General features: G+C 38.8%; 1 protein-coding gene and 1 non-coding gene across 2 annotated transcripts in view; one reads left to right on the forward strand and one right to left on the reverse strand.

Annotated features, from left to right (window-relative positions):
- LOC134671691 (nose resistant to fluoxetine protein 6-like) overlaps positions 1-19525 on the reverse strand; it is a 50924-nt gene that overhangs the window by 15770 nt on the left and 15629 nt on the right. The window lies entirely within an intron of this gene.
- Positions 9576-9686, forward strand: LOC134672353 (U6 spliceosomal RNA). The gene has a single exon (XR_010099334.1). It is a non-coding gene; the product is annotated as a U6 spliceosomal RNA (small nuclear RNA).

Consider the following 19525-nt stretch of genomic DNA (forward strand, 5'->3'; position numbering starts at 1 on the left):
TCGATGAACGCCCGCCGCTGATCTACGTCGATCTGTCTGCTACGCTAAGTTCCAGGATGAAAGCTACACCTGGTATCCGTGAGTGCACTAGACTTTCGTTTTAGGTTTTGGCCAAAACTCCGCGTTTCGCCCGTCTCGCGATCGTAGATTAAGGCGTGCTTTTTCCGTAGGAGCTAAGCGAACCAGTTTTTTGAATCCATTAGAAATATAAGAAACAATGTTTTAAAATTGTGAAAAAAATATATCTTATATTTAAGGATCTGGCAGATACGTTTTGGATCTCAAAAACATGATTAGATAAACTTTGCTCGATAGAAAAAAATTCCAAAGTTACGCCTTTTTTTAACAATAAATCCAAACCATATCTACAATACAAACTTTTTAGACTTGTTTTTTACACAAATGTATAGGTAATAAGATAATCTAGACGTTTTGGATCACTTTGTCTCGGTAACATCATTAAAATAATTTCTATGTTTCAATACCTACTAAATCCGCAAGCGCAATCACTCGCGAACGCACTTACGCCCTCTTCAGTCGCGCGGCAGCGCTTGTAGAGGACGGACCTGTGTCAGTGTGTTCCGCGCGGTCACGTGATTTTACCATTTACAAACAATGGGAAACAAAGCATATGAGACGTAAGAAAAAGTCACTAAGTGCTATAAAAACACACTTTCTGATAACAGAAGCATCTAATACTTTACGAGGTGGTTGAAAGCGCCTAGTATGATATATTTACAGTATTTCACCTTTACTGATATACCTACGTCCGATCTGCAAAATGATTATATTCCTTCGTGCTCTTTGACTCCTTTGAAAATCAGAAATTATTTATTTGGATTGACACAGTATGGGGATGTTACAATATATGTATAGTGTTACGCTTTTAGTATGAGGATGCCGAAGGCGCCCGGCTTTGGATCGCATGCAACGTGCCAGGCCCGTCAAGCGTGCAAATTTATCATCATAATCATAAATTTATATAAATATAAAATGTCAAATTGAATTAATTGAAAAAATTACCATAATAAGCATATCGCAATACAATTATTTAAGAACTAAATACATATCACTAATTTTAATATTTGACCACGGTCGACATGAATTAAATATAATTGAGAGTTCCAAGTGCCTACAGGCAGTTCATCTTGTGCTTGGTTGTATTAGTCTTGTTCGAGAAACTGAACACGGTGAAAAATAGAGATAATACTCCTAAAAATACGTGTGATACCTCATTAGATTCGTCATAATGCCTAGAAAAATGTATTCGAAGCGTGTAGTAGCACACACAAAATATCAAAAGTTATAAGCAAAAAAAGGGGGGAAAGTAGAGATCTTTAATTTCCCCAATATCTCAAAAAGTATTCATATGAGGTGCGGTGGGTGGGGGGTGCTCGACCAAATGTCATAGAGGGCCCCAAGACAAAACAAACTGCATTTAAAAAAATCACACAGGGCGACTTTTTTTTTTAATTTTTTTCATGTTGGTCCGAGTGCGCTGAGATTTGGCATGCGGCGAGCTTGGAGGCCCAAGATTACTATGTGAAAAAAAAATTGGAAAAATCCAAAATGGCGGCGGACACAGGCCAAATTTAAATTTCCAAGTAGGTTAGGCGAGCCCGAAGGAGGCTGAAGGTCGACCCCGCGGAGGGTCGTCAGGCCCGGAGCTTTATCTTGAATGTCCAAGCATGCTCCACCCCCAGTAATTTTGGGCGAGGCCGAAAGTCGAGCTGCGGGAATGACGAACAAAGCAAAATCCTATACAAAAGTTTATAGGATTATTAAGCGATTTGTTAACCCGCGCGAGGCCGGGGCGGGTCGATAGTAATAAATAAACATAAAGCATACGCTAGACTGAATAAAAAAAAAAGTTTCACTAAAATTTACTGGATTGTACAGTCAGCAGCAGAAATAGCTACGGGGCCTAGTAATCAAAATGATGACACGGAAATGTCAAGATAATAAGGTCTGTGTCGATCATTTTGAACATGTTATTCTGCTTATCTATATCTGCTGCTGCCTGTACTGGTTTTAGAGTCTGGCTAATTTAGGTAGAACTAGAGTTTAGCTAAGAAAGGTAGAAGAAATTAATTTGACTGAACCATATCTGGTAGAAAAAGAAAATGATTGATGTTTTAAACCTGTTCAAGGACGTGGAATAGTAGATATTAATTCGGCGTCCTTGAACAGGTTTTCAACAACAATCAGTTAATTATTTAATAGATATTTGGAAGAAACAAAACATAATATTGAAAATAATTTGTTACATTACGGTATGTACGTGTGGCGTAAAGCCAGTGGACTGTAGTTTTTTAAGTTAGTTCCTTCGCTACACTATACTGCTTTACCAGATTGTAGAAGGGCTTACCGGGATTTTGTGGTCTGCAGCTGGCAGAGGCCTCGGCGGGTGGATTGCTCGCTGCTGGCTTCCTCGTTATTTCAAGGCACTGTTTTATGGTATATTTTGCGAATTCAGATATCCTTTCTGTCGCGATGTTTTGGTGACACTGACACCGTTAGTTATTACTTTTTAGACCATTGCTTGTGTGTCGCCGGCCAGTAGCCTCGCTACCTCAAGTAAATCAGTATAGCAGTAGGTATTAAGGATTAATACTAAACACCCCCCACCGAAAGCACTATGTGGCTTTCTCATAATATGAAAAAAGTTAAAAGTTAGACCAAATCAAAATCGTTGCAGACTTATCTTTGTCTAGCTCTGCCAATCAATTCAATTCCATCATCCGCTCCTCCATCTGACCTTTAACTGAGTTTTCCCTAAGCCCGATAAAAAAAAAATATTTTTTTTTTTTTGTGAGTACCTCTTAATTATAATGAAGGATATTTTTGCTGAGTATCAAATCCTACTAGTGACAGTTTTTGACTTATGATTTTATTATTATTTTTCTTTAATGTATTGTTTTTCGGGATGTATTCAAGCGATTTGCTGAAATTTATTGAATAGTGTTCTTTATTTAGGTATGCTTTGATACTCAAAAACCGAATACCATTTGTCATATAAAAAAAAATTACTCTCTACTCAACCGGTGTTTTACAATGTAGTATACAAACTCTTCGATTATGTTTGCGTTTTCTTATCAGGTTGTCGTATTTAAGAGTAAAATGCTAATCTCTCACCCCGATTGATTAAGGTTCTACCTACCTACCTACCTTACCTACCTACCTACCTACCTACCTACCTACCTTACCTACCTACCTACCTACCTACCTACCTACCTACTTACCTACCTACCTACCTACCTACCTACCTACCTACCTACCTACCTTACCTACCTACCTACCTACTTACCTACCTACCTTACCTACCTACCTACCTACCTACTTACCTACTTACCTACCTACCTACCTACCTACCTACCTACCTACCTTACCTACCTACCTACCTACCTATACCTTACCTTTATATGAACAATACCTTACCTTAATTGACCGTCACCTTAAAATGTTTATTTCCTTTCGGTACTTTAATTCTACTACGCTGCCATTAAATTAAAACGTTGTTACCGATCACTAAATAATAAGTACACATGGCTCTGTAAAAATAATAATTCTAAATATAATGATCAGAAACACGTAATGCAAAAAATATATACATATACAATAAAAACTATAAAAACGTGACCCTTGCACGGTATGGTTAAAATACTGCCATCATAAGATCCTTATACTGTGACCCGTTTGCTATCGCCGCCGCGCACAGCGCGCGCTCACGTGCTCGTCGAGCGGTTCGGGACGCGCGGGCGGGGCTTCACGGTTTGCCGCGCACCTCACCCCCTCAGATTCGTTGATGAGTCGAATCATATCGCCTTAAGGATTGCCATAGTGTCACCCCACAGCCGCCAACGGCTTATAGAAACAAATTGTATTTTGATTTTAGTCGCGCGCGCGCATCGGTTCGTACGGTCGTGTCGCGGTCAGCTAGCCGCCGTGTTCTCGCATCATGGCAGTTACTTTGAAGTGCAATAGTTGTGATATTGTGATAAACGAACTCTTAACTTTCGTTGTTAATAAGTTGCATACAATGGACAACGAGAGCATGAGCAAAATATGTGTGGATTTTTACTCGGCGGAAGATATAAAAAAGGCTAAGGACTTATTATTTCTATCTGTCCCTGCGCGAAAGAGAAAGATTGTTCGAAAAAATGACGGAAAAGAACGCCGCGATATTGACGACATTATCGAGTTAGCCCGGGTTACGGAGCCTGAGAAATTTCCTGTGTTCGCTGCCCGCGATCTGCATAAATTGCCGCCGTTAGACTTTGACTCTGTAGACGTAACGTCGCTTTTAAAGGATATTGTGGTGCTCAGAAATGAACTGCGAACCATAAAGTCACAGTATGTTACAATGGAGATGCTAGAAAATCTGGAACAGAAGCTCATGAACCGCAAGATTCCAGAAGTAAGTGATGATACATTTTATCAGAACGTTAGCCAGTCATATTTGAATGTGAACGTTGGAAGACGCGGCGGTTATTTGAACAGCGGACCAATGGGGATCACCAACTTTGACGCATGCTATAGAAGCATAGAATATAATAACGACGATCATAACAGAAATACGCGGTCTCACTCCAGCCCGCACGAATCTGACAAGTCGCCATCCTGCTCACCGTCGCGACAGAGTGTCCTAAAGCCGAACATCACTCAAAACAGTGCGTGTGCGCAGGCGCACGACACTGCACAGCGGCCCTCTCCGCCACTCTCCTCGCCGCCGACGCCTGACATTTCAACAGAACGGCCGCAGGGTAAACAAGTATCGTGCGCAGCCAGCCAGGTGGATGGAGCTTCGGAATCGACGAACCTGCCTGTTATTGAGGGAAATAACCAACGAAAGACATACGCGAGTGTAGCAAACGAAGGAGAATGGCGTACAGTCAAAAAGCGGTCGAAACCGGCCTCGAAGAACCGTCTCATCGGAAAAATGGGCAAGGCGGATAACAGTTGCAAGTTTAGAGCTGCCGACCCGAAAGTTCCAATCTTGATCACAAATGTGCATAAGGATACTTCGAAAACCGACATTATGGAATATATACGCGAAAAAACCAAAGATAACATCTCGCTAGATCAAATAGTTATGAAAGACAAAAATAGCAATCACAACGCGTATAAGTTCTACGTGTGTAAAAATAAAGTGAATATGTTTCTGGACGAGAAGTTGTGGCCGAGCGGAGTTATATTTCGCCGTTTCATAACGTCTAGTTTTAAACGTACCGAAAACAATGATAACACATCGAGCTCCCGAGCGGCGGTGAGTGCTACGGTGGATGCTACGAGTGCTACGTGCGCTACGACGAGTTCTAACAATAAAACAGACAATGGGAATAAATAAAATAAATGAAGTTACCCTTTGTTCTTTTAACTGTCGAAGTGTTAAGCGGTCAACGGATGATATTAGACGACTGTGTAACACAGCTGATATTATAGCTTTACAAGAGACTTGGATTCTACCTCATGACCTCGGATATTTAAGCAGCATCAGTGACGAGTTTGCCTGTACTGGAACATCAGCAGTTGACACGGCGACGGGTATTCTGCGGGGCAGGCCGTACGGCGGGACTGCCATTTTATGGCGTAAGAAGTTGTTTCCATCGACCTCGGTTATCCAGTGCGACAATGTAGCCCAAGAAAGATACAATCGGCTAGTATGGCGGAATGGAAATAATTAGTAATAGCCGAACTATTCGGTGTATGGGACAGACAATAAATCTAGTGATTACGTCGACACATAATCCAAATAAATATATTACATTTAGGTATTTAAAAAAAAATGTAAAAATATAAAAAATCACAGAAAATTTGTAAAAAATATTAATAACATTTTTTAAATTAATACTCATAGAGAAATATTTGATTTATAACATTAAGCATGAATCACACAAAAAATAATTATGTATCCTACATTTAAAGTAAGTAACCTACGGTTATTATTAAATTCAGTATATTTCCGTCCTCAAAAATGGTAATAGGCTATTTTTTCTCTAATTATTTCCAAATTATAATAAGTACAAGCGTTGCAATTTAATCGTACACTAAATAATACCGTATGGTGGGTTTTATGGGGTTGTGCTTTCATTTCCTGGTTAAAAATGGTAATAGATCAATATCATATGGGATTTTCGTTATGAGTTCTCGATCGTCGAATACTGTAAAAATCGGCTTTAAATATGATTCATAACACAAAAAACCATCAAAAACGTTATCGTTGCTTTAAAATTGCCGCGCACGAGCCAGCGAGCTAACGCGATTGGTCGTTGCATGGAGCGGGCGGCGGAACGATGAAACTTCCCCCCGCCCCGAGCGCGAATATTTAAAAAAGTATTTAGTATATTTACTATTTACTCGGTCAAGACATATGTACCAGTGAAATTAAAAAATATGGGAGACTAGATTCGAACTACTTATCAGCTTTAATCTGGGCAAGAGTGCTGTAAATAAGAAAGTAAATTTTATATAATTGCAGGCTTTCCGTCTTTGCGTGCGCGTTAAATTTAATACAATAATAGGCCAATTATATTGGGCTATTATACCGAAACACACATAATTTGATAGCAGAAAAAGACGCGAAATTAAAATTTTCTTAGGGATTTCAAATCTTCGCGCCTATAAGTTTAAACCATTTAAGGTTTCAATAGCAGTCATTTAAGAACCACCCCTCACCACTAAAATGTAATTATCAAAAACGACAGTTGCTAATGTTCCCCAAAGTAAGCATTTCTAGTTATTGCTGCAATACAGTGGTACCGGGCACCTTACGACGCAAGGCCGAGCAGGAATCGCAAACCTTAAAATATTTGCACTAATTAATTGAGTTAGGATTTTGTTAGTACTCTTTAATTGAATAGCAAAAAATATAAGTTAAGTATTAAAAATACCGTTTTTACTCGATTTTTAACTAAGTAATTATTGTTAAACTTATTTTTACCGTGTGGTGTCGGTTAAAATTTCACTAAGTAACATCATTTATTTTGGCGACTAGGGCAATAAAAGTCGACACCATAACCAACAAATTAACAAACAACAAAAATTTGCAGTAATATTCCAAAACTCGACTGAACGCAAGCGCACCCGAACATGGAATGACTGACTAAAATGGCGGACCAAGTGTGCCACTCCCCTGACTCAGAGTCCTGTCATAAAACGTAAGGCCGTGGTATTCGTCAGGGGGTAGCTGAGCGGCGAGCGGTGAATGCAGGTAGCAATAAGGTGTTCAGTTAATGTTTTTATAATTTGAAATGACTTCGTTTCCAATGTAGAAATAATCAAACAGACTTTAGAAGCATTTAATATTTTATTTGTGGCCGTATAAATTATGTTTTGTAAATTAACTACAATTGTTCATATTTGTGGATAAAACAATATACATATATTTACTATATAATTCATACTAAATTAACATTAAATAAATACATTATTTTTGACATAAAAATACATTGCGCGTATTTAGCTACTTAGCAAGCACTTTGTTTGATTACGATACCTGCAAGCAAGTAGTAAGTCTATGGCTCCATCCTATCCTGTACCACGATATACAAGCGATAACATTTTTGCGACAGTTTTGTATAGATAATGGGTTTGTCGCTAGAAAATTACGATATCGAGATAAAAGTCAGGTCTATGAGGGCTATTGAAACCTTAAATGGTTTTTACATACATGTTTTAAATTTGCCGCGCTTTTTCAAGTCATGCTGATTCACTATAGAATAGTAATCGAATTGGTTCAGATTTAACGTTCAATGCATATATTGCATATAAATAACATAATTTTGGACTAAGTACATACCTACATGACATCAGGCTATGGTTTGGCGCACCGTGTTACGCGCGCGCGCTAATGTGTTACGGCTGTTAAGTGGAGTCCAGACGGGATGATCAAATCGACCGATTTGATCAGAAATGAAATTGGGGTCAATCTCCAAATTAAGCAACAATTAAACAACTGTACCGATATTTGGAACCTCAGAATAATATTGAGAGTAGAGATGCACCGGATAGTGACATTAGTGACCCACTATCCGGCCGAATACCGGATATTAACTTTGCTAGATTTCAGAGTAAACAAATTGGATTTAAGAAACAGTCACGGTCATATTGTACTTACTCGTTTATTATTTCAAAACAATTTAAAAATCCACATCCACTCACTTGCACGCGTAGGTACCTACTCATTTCGAACATAGAAATGAGTCCGCGCCAACGTTCACCACGAAACAGGTTAAAACCTGCACAATGCGCACATAAAAACCGAAATGTAGGTATTATTCCGCCGGCCGATGGTCAGGCCGAATACCCGGTATCCGACCAAACAACTATCCATTGCATCTCAAATTGAGAGTGGCAACACTGTCGTAGGTCGTATTGCTCCTTTCTAGCATATACGTCCCTCGCTCCTACACTCCCACCACACAGGCAGGTTGCTTTGTCAGTTATTCAAGGCAAATTTTCAAGTCATTGGCTTGCTGTTTTTCCATCTAGAAGGTCGTGAAGCTAAATTACTGGTGAGTTTTTGAATTTGTACCTCAGTTTAGCTGACTATATTGAAATAGTTATTTATTTTACAAGGGGGCAAAGTTATTGTTTAACCGCTCGTGCTAATATTGCGAGTATCAATATTCGAAACATGGAATCTTGAGCGTTGCGAGGGTTTCAAAGCACGAGGGTTAAACAAAATTTGCCCCAATTGAAACACAAAATCTTTCACTACATCAACCTGAAGCAAATATTAAATGTAATAATCAAATACAAATGAATGTTATTAAATATTTATCATCCAAAATCATGATTTAAAAGTCAATTCTACCAGCAAACATAACAAAACAACTCAAAATTTGCATTTGATTACTTTGCCTCACTTGTGATTAAAATGTAAGTTTGCTCTTAGTTTTTGAAGTGCAAAGTAAGCCTTTCCGAGCTGGTGTGGTGAAAAACAGTTTCTAACGGCTTATGCCATGATATGACGTGAAAGTGTTTTCAAAGGCTGCCTGCGTGCACCGTGGCTATGCCAATGAAAATACTGAAGTACATATCTTTAAAAACACATCGAGTTAGTAAAGCGTGCACGTGTTACCATTACATACTACATGAAGTCTCTTCTGAGTCTTGTTAGTTTAAATCTTTCTGTGTGTATAATAAGGTTTGAAATTTGAATACTTAAATGGTGAATGGCATACCCTTCAGTTTTCAAGTGATTTGTGTTTTCGAATACGAATGGTACGGCTAGTTAATACGCGTTACGTAGAACCTACGTATTAAGGTAGACTATGATATGGCGAGGAGGTTTCATCTGTCTAAGTATCTATCAGCAATTTGTCTTTTTATCCCGTTCAGGGTTAGTATAATATAGCAGAATGTGACATCCTGCGGATAAAGGTACCTTATGGCGATTGGCGCTTACGCTATTATTAACGCCGCTCCAATATTATTGCAACGCTATGCGGCATAAGCGCCAGCCGCCATAAGGTACCTTTATCGCGGGACGTCACAAATAAACTTTTAGTAATAAAAGTGCTGATAAAAAGAGATACAAGGTAACGAACAAACCTACATCCCATTGTGGGTTAGTACTTCGGCAATTCATAATTCATATACTTAAATTTGACTAGAAACAGAGAGAGATTAGCATGGCTCTGCGCAAGAATGACATACGAAATCGTGAAATATTTCACTCTTTATCTACCTACTTATTTCTTTCCAACTAGATGTTTGATTTTGAATAAAATATTGGTAAAAATGTAGGTAGGTACTTAAATAAATAATTTAGCAGGTACTTACTTACCTATAGCTTAAAAGATTAAGGAAAAGAACTTTTGCATGTAGTTGTTATTTTGGATTTAATTACACTTCACATATATATATAATTTTTTATCTAAGTCTTTATTTAACATCTATAAAAATATGATCAAATTTTTAGGTAGGATATCCACAACGCAGGCTTCGTCAGGTGGTTACAAATGCAAATCATATATAAAATCGAAAAACCAGAACGGGATAAAAAACGAGGGAAGAAGAGAGATGGCACCTTACAAATTTCTAAAAAAGTTTTTGACACGTTTCACGAATAAGACGCACGTATGATAAGAAAAAGCTGTTCTAATCTATTATCTAAATATGAGAATATAACTAGAGCATAAAAACTATCGCTTTCGATGCGTATTTAACTTACAATAAGCAAAAGAAATTTTCATAACATTCTTCATTTTACGACTATCGGCCATTTTCGGAAACTCTGTTGGTTTCGTTTCGATCTTCAAATAACCAAAATTATGTTTGTTATGTTGGTATGCAGTGATTTCGGCTTTTTTTACTCGAAGTAAAATAAAAAGTGCTGTCAATGTCAACCTTCGTAGCCCCCATACGAATGACTTCTGTCATATTACTAATAATTTGCATTTCGTTGTTTTAAATTTATTTTCGAGTTATATTATTCAGATGACTTTTATGGCTTCGGCAACCATTGCCATTCGTCCGGGGAAAGGGCTGCCGAGAAAGCCCAAAAATAAAAAGTTGATACGTTAATATGAAGTCCATCAGTTCAAGGGATGACTTTAGAGATATAATCAATTCGGGAATTGTTTTCTCGCGTAATAAGATACGACTCGACCAGGTAAGATTTTTCTTCTTGCTGAAAGTCACCATCAGATATATCGGAGCGGATGAGGTATTCACAAATATCTGAACCATGTAAATTATGTATAATGTAATCAAAGTGTATGTTCAGATATTTTTGAGCGACCTTGGTGGCTACGATATATATCTAATGGCGACTACACATTCATAAAGCAAATGTACAGTCAGTATGAAATAGATAGTGACGGCTAAAGTAGCCAAATATATCGTAATATAACTTTGTTGCCATAGAAATAATAAAAATGTGTTCCGATATATTTGGCGATATATTTGGGTATTGGAGAGACCAAAGCGGCTGAGCTTCCGTGGCTCGGACACAAAGAGAATGGGAGAGGATCGTGCCGAGAGCGTACTTGGGACAACGAAGTGGGAGACAGCCGATGGACGTCCTAGGTACCGCTGAAACGACGTAGTTGCTCTAGACCTGCCCAACCTCCGCCATGCTGACTGGCGAGAGCTATCGCAAGACCAAGAAACATGGCGTGATCTGGAGTCGGAGGCCAGGACTCACTTTGGGTCGTTGCATCACCGTAGCCGTAGTAAGTAATGTTAATATCCAGAAAGGGAAATGGGGACTACGTTTGTATGAAAAGGCGATTATCGATTTATGGGCGGTGATCGTCCATATTATTCTTACGGCGGAAATTAATCTAATGAACGTTTTGGAACTAGGCTTATAAAAATAAAGAATAATTTTATGTTGAAACAAGTTGTTATAAATGTGACGTCCCACAGGTAAACGTACCTTATGGTGGTTGGCGCTTACGCTATTATTCGTTAATAATAGCATCGCTCCAATATTATTGCGGCGCTATGCGACGTAATCGGCAGCCGCCATAAAGTACCTTTTGCCGTGGAACGTCACAAATACCTACGTAGATGAAAAGATACAATCTTGCCTTTTATTCATCAAATCACATCATTTTTTGAGAAATTTGCGAATTAAGTTATCCAAGTAACGACTACAATTAAATAAGAAATGGGATATCACAGTTATAAACCCTGGCAAGGTTGCATATATATCCAACCCTGTCTGACTGTGTTATTAATTATTATGTACATAGTAATGTCGGCAGTTAAATAAACATAAGATAAACTCTATATTTCATTTACGCGAGCGGAGCCGCGGGCCCGTCTAGTTTATAGATATGTGTATATTATATATTTCGTCGTCTAGTACCCACAACACAAGCCTTATTGAGCTTACTGTGGGACTAGGTCAATCTGTGTAAAATTGTCCTATAGTATTTATTTATTTATTTAATGGCATATATACCTATGTTAATTATACAAAATGTACCTATCAAATTGTATACTTTACTAGATATCTCTCTCCTCATTGGTGTTACAATAAAGGGTGTACTACATTTATAATATAATTATATTACATACACATAATAAGTATATCATAGGATATGTATAATCACATTGGTTTGGCGTCTTCCCACCACCAGGCGATAACAAACATGCTTCAATATTATTCTTAGGTTCCGAATATCGGTACAGCTGTTTAATGACAGCGTTTACACAAAAATAAAACGCTAATTAAATAACTTACCATATTCGGAACTACAGATGCAACGGATAGTTGTTTGGCCGCATACAGGATACCGGATATACGGCCTGACCATAGGCCGAATATTCGGTATTCGGGCGCCGAATATTCGGCCGGCGGAAATATACCTACATTCCGATTTTTCAGGTGAGCATTGTGGAAGTTTTGCCCTGTTTCGTAATGAACTTTTGCACGGACTCATATAGGTCTATCACTAAGAAATTAGTGCGCGAGCTAGTGAATGGAACGTTTAAATTGTTTTAAAATAATAATCGAGTACGATTATATTCCGATATCAAGCATAGTTACTATCCGGTATCCGGCCGGATATTAAAATAAGGGCGAGATAGGATACCGGATAATAACCGAATATCCGGTGCATCTCTATTCGGAACCTAAAGTTTTAATCCTGCATGGTGCACATATGTATAATTTTGAGACAATGACTTGAAAATTTATCTTGTATAACTGACAAAGCAACCTGCCTGTGTGGTAGGAGTGTGGGGGAGAGAGGGACGTATATGCTAGAAGAAGACAATACGACCTAGGGGCTGTCCATAAATGACGTCATCTATTTTTGACGATTTTTGCCCCCTGCCCCAAATTTGAAATGACGTAATTTATGAATAGCCTCCTGTGACAGTGTTGCCACTCTCAATATTGTTCTTAGGTTCCGAATATGGTAAGTTATGTAATTAGCGTTTTATTTTTGTGTAAAACGTTGTCATTTTAAAGCCGTACTTTTGGCCTTATTACAAAGGAATAAGGTGCAAAAGTGTAAACATATCTTTGGCGTCGACTATTATTATACTATGTTATACTTATTAAGCCTCCTCCACACTCGTGCGCGAATCGCGGCGTGAAGCCGCGAACGCGAGTGTGGCGTCGATTTTCGCAGACAGCGAGAGGGGGCTTTCTGAAACTTAGGAACGTAAACTAGTTATGAATAGAAAGAGCACGAAATAGTCAATATAATACGTTTGTTGAAAAAAAAAGTCTACAGACGCTTAGGCGCGAAAGGTTATTGTCTCATAGAAAATTTGAATTTCGCGCCTTTTTCTACTGACAAAGTTGTTGGATAGACTTTAATATAAAATTAAAGACTGGGCCTACACACTTCGCTGTGACAGAATGTGAAAGTGTCACGAAAACTGTCAAATGACTACGATAATAAGTATTCCTTTTATAATGCCACTCCACACTATGCCATTCTGAAATTAAATAAGAACGATAGTCATGCGAAATTTTTATTTTTGTAGTGGGTCATAACGTTGACGACTGACGTGTATAATTTGAACATCAACCAATATTAAAATAATGTTGGAAATTATATCAGTTATTTTTAATTAGCTATCATTCACGCGCGCGTTCATTTCGCTCAGACTTGGCCGCACAAATATTTGGTGCGAGCGGGACGCCCGCGCACGTTCGAATTGGCCTGTCACTTGTAGCAACTTGTAGTTAAGTACATACTTACCTACATACTATCCACGCGTCCTTGGCACGAACTCCCGCCACCGCCCGCATTGAAACTGTACCCGCGCGCCGCAAGGAAATGTAATCCTTAGCATTAGCGCACAGAGTTCAAATTTGGTAGTTTCATTTAGCAAAATTGTTAAATTGCTCTTATTTATTACATTGACCATGTTTTAGTGTGATTATGTATTGAATATCAATTTGAACGTTATCAGAACAAAGTCTGCTAGAAATTATATCTATAACCATTTTTTCTAGCACGTTTAAGGCGTAAATATATATAAAAGTGATACAAATAATATTGATGTTGGATTCTCGGATAAATAGCTTAATGAAGTAGTTTTATGGTAATTAAATCAAAGACTTAATTATAACTTTTTTTTTATATCAAGTTACGACGTATATCCGTGAGGTCCCGCAATTTATTGAATTAGTTATTTTTCGTGTAAATATTTTGACCGATTCCATTGTCGACTCATTATATATATTATTTTCGTCACGTTTACGAACTAAAAATACTATTACTATTTTTAACAAACAAGAACGGCTCTTTTTTTAAACTATTTTTTTTTACCTACTTCCGGAGGGAAAGTTGGTTGGATTCGAAAATAAAGTATCTTAAAATGATCTAAAGAACAGGAATAAAAAAAAAATTGCCTATTACTAATTAATGTTTAACGTAAGCGTATCTTTCTTGGGCTAATGATAGAATCAGTGCGGTTAAGATATCTTCTGGCGATAGGCATATAATAGTGTTCTGCGTATACATGCCAATCAACGGTGTGGATAACTTACCTGATTTCGTGCAGTGTATGAGTGTCATAGACGCTATTGTAAAAGAAAATTGCGTTGAAAATGTTTATATATTAGGTGACTTCAACGCGCACCCGGGTGAGTTATTTTGGGTCGAGATGTTTAGTTTTTGTACGGAACAGGGGTGGATTTGTGCCGATACCGTAAAACTAGGCATAGACTCGGGCGCGCATACGTACTTAAGTGAAACACACGGCTCACAACGATGGCTAGATCATTGCGTAACCACAACAGCTGCGTGGGGCACTATTATAGATGTTTACATCGACTATGATGTGTATTGTTCAGATCACTATCCCATTGTAATAAAATGTAATCTTGACTTGGTTAAATCTAAGCACATATGTAATAATAATAAGGATAACAGTGTCATCTCGAATAAAAAGAATATTGTTTGGGGGGAGAGAACTTCCCATGAAATCGATAATTATATGAATAAATGTAATGAACTATTAAAGACTATTGATTTTCCTTCTGAGCTTTCGGACTGCTGTGACGGATACTGTATGGACAACCATGAGCATTGCAAGATACTTGACAATATGTACCTCAAAATAATATCCTCGCTATGCGAAGCTTCTTCATACAGTACGGCCGTCACGAGCGGACCAGGCAATGGTAAAAAGAAGGTAATAGGATGGAATAAGCATGTTAGCGATGCGCACAGGGAGGCGAGGGCTAGATTCCAGGAGTGGGTCTGGTATGGTAAGCCCAGGGGGGGACCTGTTTTTGATGTCACAGTCGGAAAGTATTTAAATCGAGATTAAGGTGGGTCCAAAAACATCAAGAACAGATTAAAATGGATTTGCTTGCCACTCACCATAGAAATAACGATTTTAGAAACTTTTGGAAGTGCACAAAAAAGTTGGAATCTAGGCCTGGTCTGTCTGTTAGTGTGAACGGTATCTCGGATCCTAAGTGTGTTGCTAATATGTTTATGGATCAGTTTAATGTGAGAGGCTCTTCCACCGACGTCGGCGAGGCCGGGCCGCTGCAGGTGCCCGATGCTGGCAGACTGGACGGGGACTCACAGACCCGATTTAGCGTTAGTGACGTAAGTAAAATAATCAAATCGATGAAAAGGGGTAAATCACCCGGTCACGACCACTTGAGCATCGAGCACCTGCAGTTTGCCGGGCCCCACCTGCCTCGAGTACTAGCAATGTTGTACAACTTATGCATATGTCACTCTTATCTACCACCGCTTATGACAAAAACTATTGTAATACCTATTGTCAAAAATAAGACGGGTGACATTTCGGATAGTGCTAACTATAGGCCTATTTCTCTGGCAACAATCGTAGCGAGGGTGCTCGACGGCTTGCTCAACGTACAATTAGATAAGTACTTGAAATTGCATGACGCGCAGTTCGGCTTCCGTGCAGGCTTATCTACCGAAAGTGCTATTATTTGTTTGAAGCAGGCTGTTGAGTACTATACGCGTAGAAAGACACCTATTTATGCGTGTTTTTTAGACCTTAGTAAAGCCTTCGATCTCGTTAATTACAATTTACTTTGGAAAAAACTTGACGAAGTGCAATTTCCTCCAGAACTTACACGCATATTTAGGTGTTGGTACTCTGGCCAGAGAAATAGTGTTCGCTGGGGAGACGTGATGTCCGACGAGTATGGACTCGAGTGCGGGGTGAGGCAGGGGGGGTTGACCTCCCCAAAGCTTTTCAATCTGTACATGGACGCCCTGATCGGTGGGCTTAGTAGTATGCATGTTGGTTGTCACATAGATAGGGTTTGTTTTAATAACATTAGCTATGCTGACGACATGGTACTGCTGAGCCCCTCGGTTGGTGGTTTGCGTGTACTGATTGAGAAGTGCGAATCCTATGCCCGAAGTCATTGCCTGAAGTACAATGTGCTCAAAAGTGAGTACATGGTATTTAAGGCGGGGAACAAGTGCCCATCTCATGTTCCACCCATTCTTTTGAATGGTGAGCAATTAAAAAGGGTTTTTTCATTTAAATATCTCGGGCACCTGGTTACCGATGACTTGCGTGACGACGCGGACATGGAACGCGAGCGTAGGGCACTGGCCGTCAGGGCCAACATGATAGCCCGGAGGTTCAGCAGGTGTACAGCGCAAGTTAAAATAACACTCTTTCGAGCATACTGTACTTCGCTGTATGCCTGCAGCTTATGGACTAGGTACACGCAAAAGGCTTTTAACGCCATGCGTGTACAATACAATGACGCGTTCAGGGTACTGTTGCGGCTGCCGCGGTACTGTAGCGCGTCGGGTATGTTTGCCGACGCGCATGTGGACGGATTTCACGCGACGCTGCGCAAGCGCTGCGCCGCGACGCTCCGCAGGGTGCGTGACAGCCGCCACAGTCTCCTGGCCGTCGTGGCTGACAGATGGGACAGTGGCCTGATAAGGCACTGGTCCTCTCTGCACCTTTCTTTAGTACCTAAGATAGTTATTTAAGTTTATTTTAAGTTTATTAACCTTAGCTATAAGTTTTAAAGTGTAAAATGTACGTACTAACAAAATATGGACTATGTTTGTCTGAAATAAATGCATTTTATTTTTATTTTATTTTTATTTATTTATTTTGAGTAGCACCCGCCCTAAAGCGGAGTGCCTTGTAATTATTTAGCAGGATATATTAAATTGCATGTCAGGTATTTGGTTTTATCTTTTCAATATCCTACCAAGTTCCCATTAACCAGGTTAGAATAACAAGAGGACCCTTGTACTCCAATAGTCCAATGTTTTACTGCGGATCTTATCCGAGGCATTTTTCCCATTAACTATTTAAACATTCAAAACATTATTATTTTTTATATACTACAATGTCACGCTACTTTAAATTATTATTTTTTATTCACGACAATATCGACTAGATGTGACTTGGATATCTAACCACTCACATGATTGATATTTTTCAGTGACCTCTATTATTATGTGAAAATAAGGGTGACAGCTCGCAACCACAGTTGCATGAATCATGTGAGTGGGTCATAACTTGTCGAAATCGTTCAAGAGGACCTCCAGAATCGCGGAAACGTCAAATTTGACATATCTATCTTACAAATATCTTTAAATTATCCATGTCGTAACTTGTTGAAGTCTACTAGAAATCTAATTCATTTTCCGAATCGAGCCGAATGTCAGATTTTGGATATTAACGCGATTTATGTATTGACTATATGGCATTTGCAGAGTCGCTTAATCAATTATACATTCAAAACCGGTATAATAACTTGTTAGTAGAGACGATCGCGAATTTATTGTATTACCTTTATTTACCGACATTTTGACACAAGTTTCACTGGTCGTGGTTGCGGCTATCTCTTTTTCCTGGCGTTATCTCGGCATTTTGCCACGGCTCATAGGAGCCTGAGATCCGCTTGACAACTAATCCCATGATTTGACGTAGGCACTAGTTTTTACGAAAGCGACTGCCATCTGACCTTCCAACCCAGAGGGGAAACTAGGCTTTATTGGGATTAGTCCGGTTTCCTCACGATGTTTTCCTTCACCGAAAAGCGACTGGCACATATCAAATGATATTTCGTACATAAGTTCCAAAAAACTCATTGGTACGAGCCGGGGTTTGAACCTGCGACATCCGGATTGAAAGTCGCACGCTCTTATCGCTAGGCCACCAGCGCTTGTTTCGGCTATCTGATTTGGTTGCGGCTATCTGATAACTAATAACCAGCTGATAACAGAGGTAAAATGTGTTACAAAACGCGATAGATTTAAATATTATAACTAGGTATATTGTTGGTAGAAGTCAATTCACAACATATTATAAATCCCCCGCCGCATCTGTCTGTGTGTGCGTTTGTATGTACGAGATAAACACTACTGATCAGATTTTCATGAGGTTTTCACCTATCAACAGAGTGATTCTTGAAGGTGTAGATGTATATTTTGTTAATCCATGCGAAGCCGACGCATTTCGCTAGTCAATTATAAATTTAAAATAATGAATGTATTTTAATTACAGCGCCATCTCTCCCAGCACTTAAGTACTACTCCTTGTGATGTGAGGATGGAAATACACTTGTTCGACTATGTGTGCCCATATGAAGGCAAAGAAAGTGAGCCTTTCATGCACAAAGACACAGATGGCGTTACTAGTGACATAGCCGCACTTTATCTCAGCAAATTCTTTTGTATAAAATGAATGTAAAGACTTACCCCTAATAAGAATAATGAATACATAAACGTTTCCTGAAGATGACAAGCCGATAATAATAGTTTGTCCCTTTCCGACGTATTGGTATGATGGTAAGGGACAAACGATTATTATCGGCTTGTTAACTTTAGTAAACGTTTATGAATAAGGGGGTTATTCATAAAACGTTACGAGCCTGAATAGGTTACAATGTTTTGTCCCTTTTTTACAAATACATAAGATAAAGACAAACGATTCATAGCTAATTTAGGCTTGTAAATCTTGTAATGCGTTTAATGAATAACGCCGATATAACAATATGAATGGCAACGCCAATGCGTTGGGCGAGGAGAGGTAAGCTCCAGCCTTCCGTTCACCCGTTACGTCTATGGGCCCGATTCGGATTTTGAAATAGACATCTATTAGATATCTTTTAGATATCACCAAGATACGATAACGATATGTTTAAGATCTAACCTGTCAAATTTGACATTTGAGCGAATCTGGAGATACTCTTGAACGATTTCCACAGGACTTAGAGATCCAATTCTCATCTATTATACTTCGTTTTTTTTAGCATTAGAAATTAGGTCAACAATCTTGATGTGTCTTTTAATTGAAAAACACATTTAAAAAATAAGTTACGGCAAATACGTAACAATTATTAATCTAATACGATAATTTATATTCTTGCTTTCATAAGTCATCATCATCATCATCATCATCTCAGCCATAAGACGTCCACTGCTGAACATAGGCCTCCCCCTTGGACCTCCATACGTGCCGGTTGGAATAAAACTTCATCCGGTCGCTTTCATAAGTAATAGTTTTATATTATTATAAAGCGTTTTTCAATTAAAAGACATGTCAAGATCGCTTACCTTCTTGCAAGTTCTTT

Source organism: Cydia fagiglandana, chromosome 16 (assembly GCF_963556715.1).
Source record: "Cydia fagiglandana chromosome 16, ilCydFagi1.1, whole genome shotgun sequence".
Taxonomy (NCBI): domain Eukaryota; kingdom Metazoa; phylum Arthropoda; class Insecta; order Lepidoptera; family Tortricidae; genus Cydia; species Cydia fagiglandana.